Source organism: Macaca nemestrina, chromosome 2 (assembly GCF_043159975.1).
Source record: "Macaca nemestrina isolate mMacNem1 chromosome 2, mMacNem.hap1, whole genome shotgun sequence".
In the NCBI taxonomy this organism is placed as follows: Eukaryota; Metazoa; Chordata; class Mammalia; order Primates; family Cercopithecidae; genus Macaca; species Macaca nemestrina.
Window position 1 is genome coordinate 113,294,006 of NC_092126.1, and position 13,698 is coordinate 113,307,703.

Genomic DNA, 13,698 nt, shown 5'->3' on the forward strand with positions numbered 1-13,698 from the left:
ACAAAAATGAAAATAACCATTAAAAATCACCAACAAAAAGCAAATCAGGCCAGCTGCAGTGGCTTACGAATGTAATCCCAGCACTTTGGGAGGCCGAGATGGGCGGATCACTTGAGGCCAGGAGCTCGAGACCAGCCTGGACAACATGGTGAAACTTCATCTCTACTAAAAATACAAAAATTAGCCAGGCATGGTGATGCATGTCTGTAATCCCAACCACAAGCAAGGCTAAGGCAGGAAAATTACTTGAACCTGGTAGGCAGAGGTTGCAGTGAGCCGAGATAGCAACACCGTACTCCAGCCTGGGTGACAGGGCAAGACTCAGTCTCAGAAAAAAAAGCAAATAAATGCCAAAAAAAACCATAGTACTAAATAGACCAAGAAAAGGACACTTATTTACAATATGGTAATTGAAAAGAAGACAGCAGCATGTTACCTTGTCTAACCTCAGCTGGGAACACACAACTCAAAATTTTTGTCACTCTGTGCATATCTATAAATGATAGCAAAAGCACCAAAAGTATTGATTTTGGGGTTACAAGTAAATTTTAGCAGGTTTGCAAACTTGAAAATACAAACTCCGTGAATAATGAGGATCAACTGTATAATTACAATTCCATTTTGGAAACTTCTAAGAATCGCAAATTTAATCTACAGTGATAGAAATATCAGCACCTGTCTGTGTCCAAGGAAGCAGGCTGGGGTTGACTGGAAAGGGAAATAGGAGTACCTTCTACAACTAACTGACATCTTTTCACTGGGCCAGGCACAGTGGCTCATGCCTGTAATTCCAGCACTTGGGGAGGCCAAGGTGGGTGGATCACTTGAGGTCAGGAGTTCAAGACAAGCCTGGTCAACATGGCAAAACCCCATCTCTACTTAAAAAATACAAAAATCAGTCCATTGTGGTGGCACATGCCTGTAATCCCTGCTACTCTGGAGGCTGAGGCACAAAAATCACTTGAACGCAGGAGGCGGAGGTTGCAGTGAGCCAAGATGGCACCAGTACACCCCTGCCAGGGTGACAGAGCAAGACTCTGTCTCCAAAAAAAGAAATCTTTTCACTGAAGTGAAATAAACATCTGTTGGGCCAGGCGCAGTGGTTCACGCCTGTAATCCCAACACTTTGGGAGGCCGAAGTGGGTGGATGGCCTGAGGTCAGGAGTTCGAAATCATCCTGGACAACATGGTGAAACCCCATCTCTACTAAAAATACAAAAATTAGCTGCGCATGGTGGCATGTGCCTGTAGTCTCAGCTACTTGGGAGGCTGAGGCAGCAGAATTGCTTGAATCTGGAAGGTATACGTTGCAGTGAGCAGTGAGCTGAGATCTAGCCACTGCACTCCAGCCTGGCAACAGAGCGAGACTCCATCTCAAAAAAAAAAAAAAAAAAAAAAAATGCCGAGTTTGGTGGCTCAGGCCTGTTATCCCATCACTTTGGGAGGCCAAGGTGGGTGGATCACGAGGTCAGGAGATTGAAACCATCCTGGCTAACACAGTGAAACCCCCTCTCTACTAAAAATACAAAAAATTAGCCGGGCGTGGTAGCACACACCTGTAGTCCCAGCTACTCGGGAGGCTGAAGCAGGAGAATCACTTGAACCCGGGAGGTGGAGGTTGCAGTGAGCGGAGATCGTGCCACTGCACTCGAGCCTGGGCGACAGAGCGAGACTCCATCTCAAAAAAAAAGAAAGAAAAAAAAATTATACCTCAATAAAGTTGGAAATTTCTTTAAAAACAATGATAAAGCATAAAGATCAAAGATCAGAGATCAGCTGGCCATTTCTGGTGTGCAGGGGATTTTCTTTAACAGTGAAATGACTTTTTTTTTAAGACAGGGTCTCTTGGCTGGGCATGGTGGCTCACGCCTGTAATCCCAGCACTTTGGAAGGCCAAGGCGGGTGGATCACAAGGTCAGGAGATCAAGACCATCCTGGCCAACATGGTGATACCCCATCTGTACTAAAAATACAAAAATTAGATGAGCGTAGTGGTACGTGCCCGTAAATCCCAGCTACTCAGGAGGCTGAGGCAGGAGAATCGCTTGAACCCGGGAGGCGGAGGCTGCAGTGAGCCGAGATCGCGCCACTGCACTCCAGCCTGAGCAACAAGAGGGAGATTCTGTCTCAAAAAAAAAAAAAAAAAAAGACAGGGTCTCAGCAAGGTGTGGTGGCTCATGCCTGTAATTCCGGCACTTTGGGAGGCCAAGGCAGGTAGATGGCTTGAGGTCAGGAGGTCAAGACTAGCCTGGTCAACATTGTGAAACCTCGTCTCTACTAAAAATACAAAAAATTAGCTGGGCATGGTGATAGGTGCCTGTAATCCCAGCTGCTCAGGAGGCTGAGGCAGGAAAATCACTCGAACCTGGGAGGCAGAGGTTGTAGTGAGCAGAGATCGCACCTCTGCTCTCCAGCCTGGGTGACAAAACGAGACTTCATCTCAAGAGAAAAAAAGATAGGGTCCTACTCCGTCACCCAGGCTGAAGTGCAATGGCCCAACCATAGCTTACTGCAGCTTCAAACTCCCAGACTCAAGCGATCCTCCCATCTTAAGACTCCTCAGTAGCTGGGGTTACAGCCACGCACCACCATGCCCGGCTAATTTTTTTATTTTTTGTATCGATGGGGTCTCACTATGTTTCCAGAGCTGGTCTCGAACCCCTGGGCTCAAGTGATCCTACTGCCTCAGCCTCCCAAAGTGCAAGGATTACGGGGATGAGCCACCATGTCCAGCCAATACATTAACAGCTTTATTATTATTCACACAACATACAATTCACCCATTAAGGTGTACAATTCAATGATTTTAAGTATAAGATATTCAGAGATAGGAGCAACCATCACCGCAATTTTAGAATGTTTTAATCATCTCAAAAAGAAATCCCATACCCTTAAGCTATCATTTTCTCTAACCCCCACAACTACCTCTAAGCCCTAAGCAATCACTAATCTACTTTGTTTCTATAGAATCGTCTATTCTGGATATTTCACATAAATGAAATCATATAAATGTGAACTTCTCCATCTGACTTCTTTCACTTAACATGCTTTCAAGATTCATCCATGTTGTAACATGTATCAGCACTTTGCTCCTTTTTATTGCAGAATAATGTTCCCTTGAATGTATATACCACATTTTATCTGTCAGTTGATGGACACTTGGGTTGCTTCTCCTCTTGGTTATTATGAATAACGCTGCCATAAACATTTGTGCACAAGTTTTTGTGTGAACATTTGTTTTCACTTCTCTTGGGTAGACAGCCAGGAGGGAGATTGCTGGGTCATATGGTAACTCTATGTTTAACCATATAAAGACTGTTTTCCCAAGTGGCCCACTTGACATTCCCACCAACAGTGTATGAGGTCTCTAATTTCCCCATATTTCCATCAACATATGACATCATCTGATTTTTTTATTACAGAGTAAGTTGTTTAATAATTTTTCATTCAATCATAATACACCCAAATTTTTCTTTTCTTTTCTCTTTAGAGACAGGGTCTTGTTTCTGTCATCCAGGCAGGAATGCAGTGGCACAATGATGGCTCACTGCAGCTTCAACCCCTGGGCTCAAGCAATTCTCCCACCTCCGCCTCCCAAGTAGCCAGGAATACAGGGGCATGCCACCATGCTCGTTTAATTTTACATTTGTGTGTGTGTGTGTGTGTGTGTGTGTGTGTGTGTGTGTGTAGACGGGGTCTCACTATGTTGCCCAGGCTGGTCTCAAACTCCTGGGCTCAAGCAATTTGCCTGCTTCAACCTCCAAAAGTTCTGGAATTACGGGCATGAGCCATGGTACCTGGCCTACACCTAGATTTTTATGTATTTATAAGGTGTTCTTATTCATTAACATCAAATTTTAGACTTCAAAAGAGTCCAGTCCTAGACCTGCTCCCCTACCCTGCCCTCCTTTTATATAATGAGACAGGAATAAATAAGCTAAACCCACAAATAAAATTTTACAAAAGAGATCAGCAGATTTTCTAGGCACTCAACAAAACAATGTTCCTAACAGAGATCCAGCACTGAAGTGAACACATGTTCCCATGAAAGCTCATTTGTTATGTCTTCTAAATAAATGCAACTTCAAACCACAGTAGCAGACCTGAGAGTCTTTATCATCTTTCATACACACACACACACACACACACACACAGAGTCTTAGGCTTTCCTACCCAGAATCTATTGCTTAAATTCTGCTACAGTAGGAGAAATGAAAACCTATATTTAAAAATCAGTGCAAAAGCACAGATCCACAGCCACAAAGACACAAAATGCCGGACTGCTTCCTTGTTCCAAGTCAGAAATGGAGTGTACTGTGCAGTCGTTCCCCAACTCTGCCCATCACTGTTCCTTATAGTGTCAGGGCTGCACCAGGAGGAGGTCAGGCAGCAAACACTGCCATTTACAGCAGCCCAAGGAGGCAGTGAGATCAAGACCCAGCAAAGAAAAGGGCCTAAGAATGTTTGCATCCAGTGCCATATTCACAGAAATGTTTTCCTAGAAAACTGGCATTTTAACAAGGAAGGGCTCTTTTTAGGCCTTAGTTCTGCCCTTTGAGCAAGTTCTGTCTCTGTTCTGCAGCACTAAGGGACAGCCCTGCCTCTATAAAACACACTTCAAGGCAAGGCAGGGTGGAGGTAGAAATTCACAGCCACCAAATCTCCATTTCTACTTGCCCACTCCCTTCTATTTCCCTGTTTAATTACAAAAGGTGTTTCCAACTCACACAAATCTAGTACATATTTATAAATATTTGGTCCTCATCTACAGGTGCAAAAAGACACAAGAAGTGTAAAATACAGTCCCTGTCAGAAAAGGATTAGGCCCTACCAGAGGAAACAAACAAACAAACAAAATATATATATATATATATATATTTTTTTTTAGACGGACTTTCGCTCTTGTTGCCCAGGCTGGAGTGCAATGGTGCAATCTCGGCTCACTGCAACCTCCGCCTCCCGGGTTCAAGTGATTCTACTGCTTCAATCTCCCAAGTAGCTGGGATTACAGGCGCCCGCCACCACACCCGGCTAATTTTTTATTTTCAGTAGAGACAGGGTTTCACCATGTTGGCCAGGCTGGTCTCTAACTCCTGGCCTCAGGTGATCCACCTGCCTTGGCTTCCCAAAGTGCTGGGATTACAGGCATGAACCACTGTGCTGGCCTAAAAAATAATTCTTAAAAGAGCAAATACTATTTTGATATTTGTTTCAGGGCAATAATGCCACTGCAGTTCGAAGAGTATGGAATATATCCCCAGGAGCTGAAATGTTTTGGGGACATTTCATAAAGAGGTAGGTAGAAATGGAGCTGGACTATGGACAAGAGAGAAGCTGAAGGAAAAGGTCATCTCCACAGGCCATAGGTCACTGGATTTAGCCATGAGAGGATTTGTGTAAAGAAAGAGTACATATGGAATGTTTAGCAAACCATTTGGTTAGTGGGGATTAGGATAAACCCTGAGGAGGTAGGCTGGAGTCAGCTGGACTATATCGCCTTAAATGCCACATTAGGACATCAGATCTCATCCCACAAGCCTGTAGTAGTTCCTGATTTCAGTGCAGGATCTCCACAGTCTGCACAGTGTGAAAAAGTCCTGAAATTGGCCAGGCAAGGTGACTCACATCCGTAATCCAGCATTTTGGGAGGCCGAGGTGGGAGGATCACTCCAACCAAGGAGCTAGAGGCCAGCCTGGGCAACAAGCAAGACTCCGTGTCCATTAAAAAAAAAAAAATTAAAATTAAGAATTAGCTGAGCACAGTAGTGCCCACCTGTAGTTCAAGCTATTCTGGAGGCTGAGGCAGGAGAATCACCTAAGCCCAGGAGTTCGAGGCTGCAGTGAGCTATGATCGAGCCACTGCACTCCAGCTGGGCAACAGAGTAAGACCTGTCTCAAAAAAAAATTAAGTAATTAAAAGTACTAAAGTTTGCCGGGCGCGGTAGCTCAAGCCTGTAATCCCAGCACTTTGGGAGGCCGAGACAGGCGGATCACGAGGTCAGGAGATCGAGACCATCCTGGCTAACATGGTGACACCCCGTCTCTACTAAAAAAATACAAAAAACTAGCAGGGCACGGTGGCGGGCGCCTGTAGTCCCAGCTACTTGGGAGGCTGAGGCAGGAGAATGGTGTAAACCCGGGAGGCGGAGCTTGCAGTGACCTGAGATCAGGCCACTGCACTCCAGCCTGGGTGACAGAGCGAGACTCCATCTCAAAAAAAAAAAAATACTAAAGTTTACAGATAAATTATGCAAAGATAAAGAACAGTGGATGGAAAGTCTACTTTTTTTTTTTTTTTTTTTGAGACGGAGTCTAGCTCGTCGCCCAGGCTGGAGTGCAATGGCACAATCTTGGCTCACTGCAACCTCCACCTCCCAAGTTCAAGCGATTCTCCTGCCTTAGCCTCCTGAGTAGCTGGGATTACAGGCACGCGCCACCAGGCCCGGCTAATCTTTGTATTTTTAGTAAAAACTATGCTTCACCATGTTGGTCAGGTTGGTCTCGACCTCCTGACCTTGTGATCCACCCACCTCAGCCTCCCACAGTGCTGGGACTACAGGCATGAGCCACCACGCCTGGCCTGGAGGGTCTACTATTATAAAAACAGTCTGACACATTTGCACTTAAAAATGCCCATCACAAACCAGGCACAGTGGCTCATGCCTGTACTTTAGGTACCCGAGGCAGGAGGATCGTTTGCACCCAGGAGTTTGAGACTAGCCTAAGCAACATAGTGAGACCCCCATCTCTACAAAAAATTAAGACAAAGAAAATTAGCCAGGCATAGTGGCACACATGTGTAGTCTTAGCTACTTGGGAAGCTGAGGCAAGAGAATCACTTGAGCCCAGGAGTTGGAAGCTGCAGTGAGCTACAACGAGGCCACTACACTCCAGCCTAGGAGTTTTTGAAGAGACCGTCTCTTAAAAAAGCCAGGCGTGGCCAGGCGTGGTGGCTCACACCTGTAATCCCAGCACTTTGGGAGGCTAAGGTGAGCGGATCACCTGAGGTCAGGAGTTTGAGACCAGCCTGGCCAACACAGCAAAACCCCAGCTCTACCAAAAAAAAAAATAATAATACAAAAATTAGCCAGGCGTGCTGGTGCACGCCTGTAGTCCCAGCTACTCAGGAGGCTGAGGCAGGAGAATCACTTGAACCCAGGAGGCAGAAGTTGCAGTGAGGCAAGATCACGCCACTGCATTCCAGCCTGGGCGACAGAGTGAGACTCCGTCTCAAAAAAAAAAAAAAAAAAGGCCAGGCGTGGTGGCTCATGCCTGTAATCCCAGCACTTTGGGAGGCCAAGACAGGAGAATCACTTGAGACTAGGAGTTCAAGCCCAGTCTGGGCAACTGAGACCCCGTCTCTACTTAAAATGCAAATGACAGCCAGTGCAGTGGCTCACCCCTGTAATCCCAGGCCAAGGTTGAGGCAGATGAATCAGGAGTTCAATACCAGCCTGGCCAACATGGTGAAACCCCGTCTCAGGAGAAAAAAAAAAAAAGCAGGGGCTTGGGACAATTTTGAAAAGCTCCTAATATTTTAGTATCCCCCTCCTTTCTTTTCAAGAACTGCCCAAGGAACTGGTCTTACCAAGATTAAAACACACTAAAGATTTAAAAAATGGCCCTGAAGGATAATGAAATAAATAAAGACTACTCAACTTCTCCCTTGCCTCACAAGTGCAGTATAAACTCAGTCGAACAGCAACAAGCAGCCAGCCTCCTCTGGGTTCAGCACCTGCTTTCCTAAAGGATCTCCTGACCAAGGAGGTAGTTTCTTTCAAAATTATTTATTTTTATTTTTATTTTATTATTTTTTTTCCTGAGACTGAGTCTCACTCTGTTGCCCAGGATGGAGTGCAGTGACGCGATGTCGCCTCACTGCAACCTCCACTTTCCGGGTTCAGGCGATTCTACTGCCTCAGCCTCCAAAGAGCTGGGACTACAGGCATGCACCATCACGCCCAGCTAATTTTTGTATTTTTAGTAGAGACGGGATTTCGCCATTTTGGCCAGGCTAGTCTCGAACTCTTGACCTCAGGTGATCCGCCTGCCTCAGCCTCCCAAAGTGCTGGGATTACAGACATGAGCCACCACGTCTGGCCTTTCAAAATTATACATTCAGAGGTGACAAGACCTGATAGAAGTGCACAAAGTAGGCTGGGTGCGTGGCCGGGCACAGTGGCTCACGCCTATAAGTAATACCAGCAATTTGGGAGGCCGAGGCGGGCAGATCACGAGGTCAGGTGTTCAAGACCAGTCTGGTCAACATAGTGAAACCCCATCTCTACTAAAAATAAAAAAATTAGCTGGGCATGGTGGCATGTGCCTGTAATCCCAGCTACTCGGGAGGCTGAGGCAGGAGAACTGCTTGAACCAGGGAGTCAGAGGTTGCAGTGAGCCGAGATCGCACCACTGTTATCCAGTCTGGCAAAGGAGCGAGACTCCGTCTCAAAAAAAAAAAGAAAAAAAAAGGGCACAAAGTATTGTCGCTTGACTTCTTTGTCATCTCATGCAGGCATGTTGTATGACCACGTACAAGAAGACTGTGCAAAGAACCAGAGGCCACAGGTCAAGAGAAATGTGTTTTGTAACAATCAGAACTCTTTCTAGACTAGCACACTCTGCTGAGGCTCTCCAACCTACCCACATTCACAGGAAAGGGGCCTGAAGGTCTGTTTTCACTGAGCAAGGTAATTTTACTACTGTTAAAAGTTAATTTGCACCGGGCGCAGTAGCTCACACTTGTAATCCCAGCACTTTGGGAGGCTGAGGAGGGAGGCTCACGAGGTCAGGAGTTCGAGACCAGCCTGGCCAAAATGGTGAAACCCCGTATCTACTAAAAATACAAATATTAGCCGGGCATTGGTGGCGCGCGCCTGTAGTCCTAGCTACTCAGGAGGCTGCGGCAGGATAATCGCTTGAACCCGGGAGGCGGAGGTTGTGGTGAGCCGAGACTGCGCCACTGCACTCCGGCCTGGGCAACAGAGCCGAGAGACTGTCGCAAAAAAAAAAAAAAGTTGATTTGCCAGTTAGATACCATCTACAACAAAAGTTTCATTTATTTTTCCGATTCTAAGACACTCCTACATTTCCTTTGTCTCCTATGGCGAGTATCTCTTTAGGAGAAGAAAAATCAATCAAGTTATCACCATAATATTCACTTTCTCCTAAAGCAAAAAGAGGAAGACATTACCACTCTCCAAAAAGTCGTGGTGAAGAACCAAAGAAATTATGTTCCAAAATAGAACTCAGCCATTATGGACATTTAACCAGGCTCTTTGGTAGGAAACAAACGGTGAGCTTCGAGGTACACGAGAGGTTCCGAACGGGTCTCGGGAAGCAGCAGCCAGGCAGAGGGTCCCCCTTGCCAGAATCACAGGGCCGTGACACCGGCCTGCCTGGCTCGCGGGGGCTTTGGCTTGATTCGTCTAGTCTTAGCATCCAGCGTCCTGAAAATCACTCGCAGGAGCGCTATCTAAGAAAGAGGTAAGTCTATTTCTCAGCCAGGAGCAACACAACTCCCAGGAGAGCATCAGGGTGGCACCGGACACACTTCAGCGCTCCGGATCAGCAGAGTCCAGAGCTTCGGTCGGAGAAGCTGGTTTCCCGCTACTAGCCGGCCAGACCTCAGGCACTGGCGCTCTCCGACCTCCACACCGGCTGTTCCCCGGCTTCGGTGCCAGCATCTAGGAGGCTCGGCGGGCGGCCGGTCAGGACGCTCGAGCGATGTTCCAGTGATGCTCCACCGGAGCCCCGACCCCACGCGCGCCCACTCCAACGCCGCGCCCGCCACCGCCCTCCCCGCGGGCGTCAGGCCGGTCTATCGGCCCGGCTCCTGTCACTCACCCGCCCGGCCCGGGTACCGGGCGCCCACGGCTCCCTACGGGAGCTGGGCCCCCCGGGCCTCCAGGTTTCGGCCCGCCCCCTGGCAGGCAGCACAGGCGGCTGAGCCCCGCTACAGCGGCCTCTCACCGGCCGCTTGGTCCAGCTCCCGGCGCTGCCCACTGGGTACGGATCAACAACAAGATGGCGGCTAGCCGAGGGGGCGGGGGCCGGGCGTCATAGTAACCAGGACTGCAAAGAACCCGCCCCCGAGGAGTGCCATCCCCAATCAACAGTCTTTTTGCTCGTCGCCAGGGGAAGTGCTTCCCACTGACAGGTCAGCTCACCTGTCAGTCAGAGTCTGCCTCTCAGTGCCTGTGCCGAAAGCGTGGGGCACGTGACTGTGACGGCATGGGTTTGCGCATGCGCTTCGTTCTCGCTGTGGCTGGCGGAGCTTTTGCTGGCGACTCCGAAGCCAGCTCGCCCTTGGCCTCTCTGCGTGTCTGGCCCCGGTGCGGTATCGGCGGCGTCTTCTCATACGTTTGCGCACACACAGGGAATCTAAGCGGTGTGCTATTCGTTTTTTTGTCACCCACTCTGGGAGAAGGGGGGTGCAACCCCAGTTCACTCTGGAGAGGAAACTGAGGCTCAGAGAGGGGAGGCCGAGCCAAGGTCACACCACCTCTAGAAATGGAGGTGCTGGGTCTCGCACCTCCTCCTACTGGTTTCAGTGTGAGGAGCCTCTATCCCGGCTTCCCGCGCTTTGTCCCTTAGTAGCCTCGAGGTACAGCAGTCTGTGCTGCCACAGCAGCCTCTGGCTCATTGCCCATGCTTTCCTGCCTGAGGTTTAGAGCCTAGCACAAGTCCTGACACACAGCGGGCACTCCCTTTTCTCAGTCCTAGAGCATCTTGTCTTGAGATCCTATGACAGCATCTTTTGCCCTGGATTGTCATGACCGGCCTCATAGTAATGGTCCCAGGAAGATGGTCACACCTTGCTCCCCATACAGAACACCTAACTCTGGGCTTGGCTTCAGGCTTAGAACACCAGATGAAGTTACCTGGCCTGGGCCCACACCCAAATGCCCCAACTAGCTAACTCTTTTGAGCCTTAGCCTTTCTTTAGCTTTGGTTGCCCCATCTGTAGAATGAAAATAAAAGTGGAGCTTCTCAGAGGAAGATTTAATGAACCCTTAGAGCAGGGGAAGAACTCGGGAAAAATCTGCCTACAACCACTTCCTGGAACGACCTGCTTCCAGAAGTTGCTGTTGCTGAGGCGTGCCTTAAAACACTAACTTTGGTGGAAGCCCCATGAAGGGTTTTTGTTTTGTTTTGTTCCCACAGAAGGCACTCAGCTTTTTCCTGGCCCTGGGATACCATAACTGGTTCAGAAAGGGAGGCCCTCCTAGCCAGGTGCGGTGGCTCATGCCTGCAATCCAGCACTTTGGGAGGCCAAAGCGGGCGGATCACTTGAGGTCCGGGGTTCGAGACCAGCCTGGCCAAAATGGCGAAACCCCATCCCTACTAAAAATACAAAAATTAGGCCGGGCGCGGTGGCTCAAGCCTGTAATCCCAGCACTTTGGGAGGCCGAGACGGGCGGATCACGAGGTCAGGAGATCGAGACTATCCTGGCTAACACGGTGAAACCCCGTCTCTACTAAAAAATACAAAAAAAAAAAAAAAAAAACTAGCCGGGCGAGGTGGTGGGCGCCTGTAGTCCCAGCTACTCGGGAGGCTGAGGCAAGAGAATGGCGTAAACCTGGGAAGCGGAGCTTGCAGTGAGCCGAGATCCGGCCACTGCACTCCAGCCTGGGCGAGAGAGAGAGACTCCATCTCAAAAAAAAAAAAAAATACAAAAATTAGCCAGATGTGGTGGCAGGTACCTGTAATCCCAGCTACTCAGGAGGCTGAGGCAGGAGAATCACTTGAACCTGGGAGGCAAAGGTTCAGTGAGCTGAGATCACGCCACTACACTCTAGCCTGGGCAACAGAGCAAAATTCTGTCTCAAAAGAAAAGGAAAGAAAGTGAGGTTCTCCAGTGCCCTGAGGAGGTTCGGGCCCACAGACTCAACAGAGGAGGAAAGACTGTGATAACTTGGATTTACCACAGTAAGGTCCTCTTGGAGAGCTGGCAGAAGCCTGAGACCTGATGTCAGGCTGGGCATGGAGAGTGGGCCAACATTGCACCCAGCAAGACCTGCCCACTAGCAGATTGTTGCAGGCCACCTGGCTACATGCAATAGCTCAGGTCAGCACAGGGAGAGGTGAGAACAGAGGAACCAGAAGAAACATCAGGAAGAAAAGTCAACAACCCTCAAAAGGGGGATTCTGCTAATCCTCCAGGACCAGCCATGCCACAGGATTCTCAAGTCTGCATCACCCCTCACCCCAGTGCAAAAGCTCCAAATCCTTCCCAAGAAAACCTCCACATACAGTTGGCAAATTGCCCTGAAGTTTGATGGGGTCCTCAAAAAGCAAAAAGCAACAGTGGTATAACTACCATGGATAACAGTTTGGAGGTTCCTCAGAAAACTATAAATACAGTTACCACATGATCCAGCAATCCCATTGCTGGGTATGTACCCAAAGGAAAGAAAATCAGTATATCAAAAAGATATCTGCACTTCCGTGTTTGCTGCAGCGCCATTCACAATAGCCAAGATTTGGAAGCAACCTAAGTGTCCATCAACAGATGAACAAATAAAGAAAATATGGTACATATGGGCCAGGCGTGGTAGCTCACGCCTGTAATCCCAGCACTTTGGGAGGCTGAGGCAGGCAGCTCACGAGGTCAGGAGATCGAGACCATCCTGGCTAACATGGTGAAACCCCATCTCTACTAAAAATACAAAAAATTAGCCGGGCTTGGTGGTGAGCACCTGTAGTCCCAGCTACTCAGGAGGCTGAGGCAGGAGAATGGCGTGAACCCAGGAGGCGGAGCTTGCAGTGAGATGAAATCACGCCACTGCACTCCAGTCTGGGCAACAGAGTGAGACTCCATCTCAAAAAAATAATAAAATGTACATATGCAGAATGGAGTATTATTCAACCATGAAAAAGGATGAGGCCGGGCGCGGTGGCTCAAGCCTGTAATCCCAGCACTTTGGGAGGCCGAGACGGGCGGATCACGAGGTCAGGAGATCGAGACCATCCTGGCTAACACGGTGAAACCCCGTCTCTACTAAAAAATACAAAAAATTAGCCAGGCGCGGTGGTGGGCGCCTGTAGTCCCAGCTACTCGGGAGGCTGAGGCAGGAGAATGGCGTGAACCCGGGAGGCGGAGCTTGCAGTGAGCTGAGATCCGGCCACTGCACTCCAGCCCGGGCGACAGAGCGAGACTCTGTCTCAAAAAAAAAAAAAAAAAAGGATGAAATTGACTGGTGTGGTGGCTCACGCCTGTAATCCCAGAACTCTGGGAGGCCGAGGCAGGAGGATCACCTGAGGTCAGGAGTTCAAGACCAACCTGGCCAACATGGTAAAACCCCGTCTCTACTAAAAGTAAAAAATAAAAAGCCGGGTGTGGTGGCATGCACCTGGGGTCCCAGCTACTCAGGAGACTGAGGCATGAGAATTGCTTGAACATGAGAGGCGGAGGTTGCAGTGAGCCAAGACCCTACCACTGTACTCCAGCCTGGGTGACAAAGTAAGACTCCGTCTCAAAAAAAAAGGAAAAAGATTTAAACAAAACTTTTTTTTTTTTTTTTTTTTTTTGAGACGGAGTCTCGCTCTGTTGCCCAGGCTGGAGTGCAGTGGCCGAATATCAGCTCACTGCAAGCTCCACCTCCTGGGTTTACGCCATTCTCCTGCCTCAGCCTCCCGAGTAGCTGGGACTATAGGCGCCTGCCACCTCGCCCGGCTATTTTTTTGTATTTTTT

The 13,698-nt window shown here is 48.7% G+C and overlaps 1 protein-coding gene across 5 annotated transcripts in view; it reads right to left on the reverse strand.

Annotated features, from left to right (window-relative positions):
• Positions 1 to 10,081, reverse strand: part of LOC105480454 (inositol hexakisphosphate kinase 1) — a 73,304-nt gene extending 63,223 nt beyond the window's left edge. Inside the window, exon 1 of one of the 5 annotated variants that reach the window (XM_011739362.3) lies at positions 9,973 to 10,081. The gene's annotated coding sequence lies outside the window, so the exon portion shown is untranslated. Of the gene's footprint in view, positions 1 to 1,556; positions 1,576 to 9,193; positions 9,787 to 9,846 lie in introns of those variants that run through there. The other 4 variants (XM_011739359.3, XM_024792477.2, XM_011739358.3 and 1 more) reach the window with 4 other exon arrangements.
• Positions 10,082 to 13,698: the final 3,617 nt, after the last annotated feature.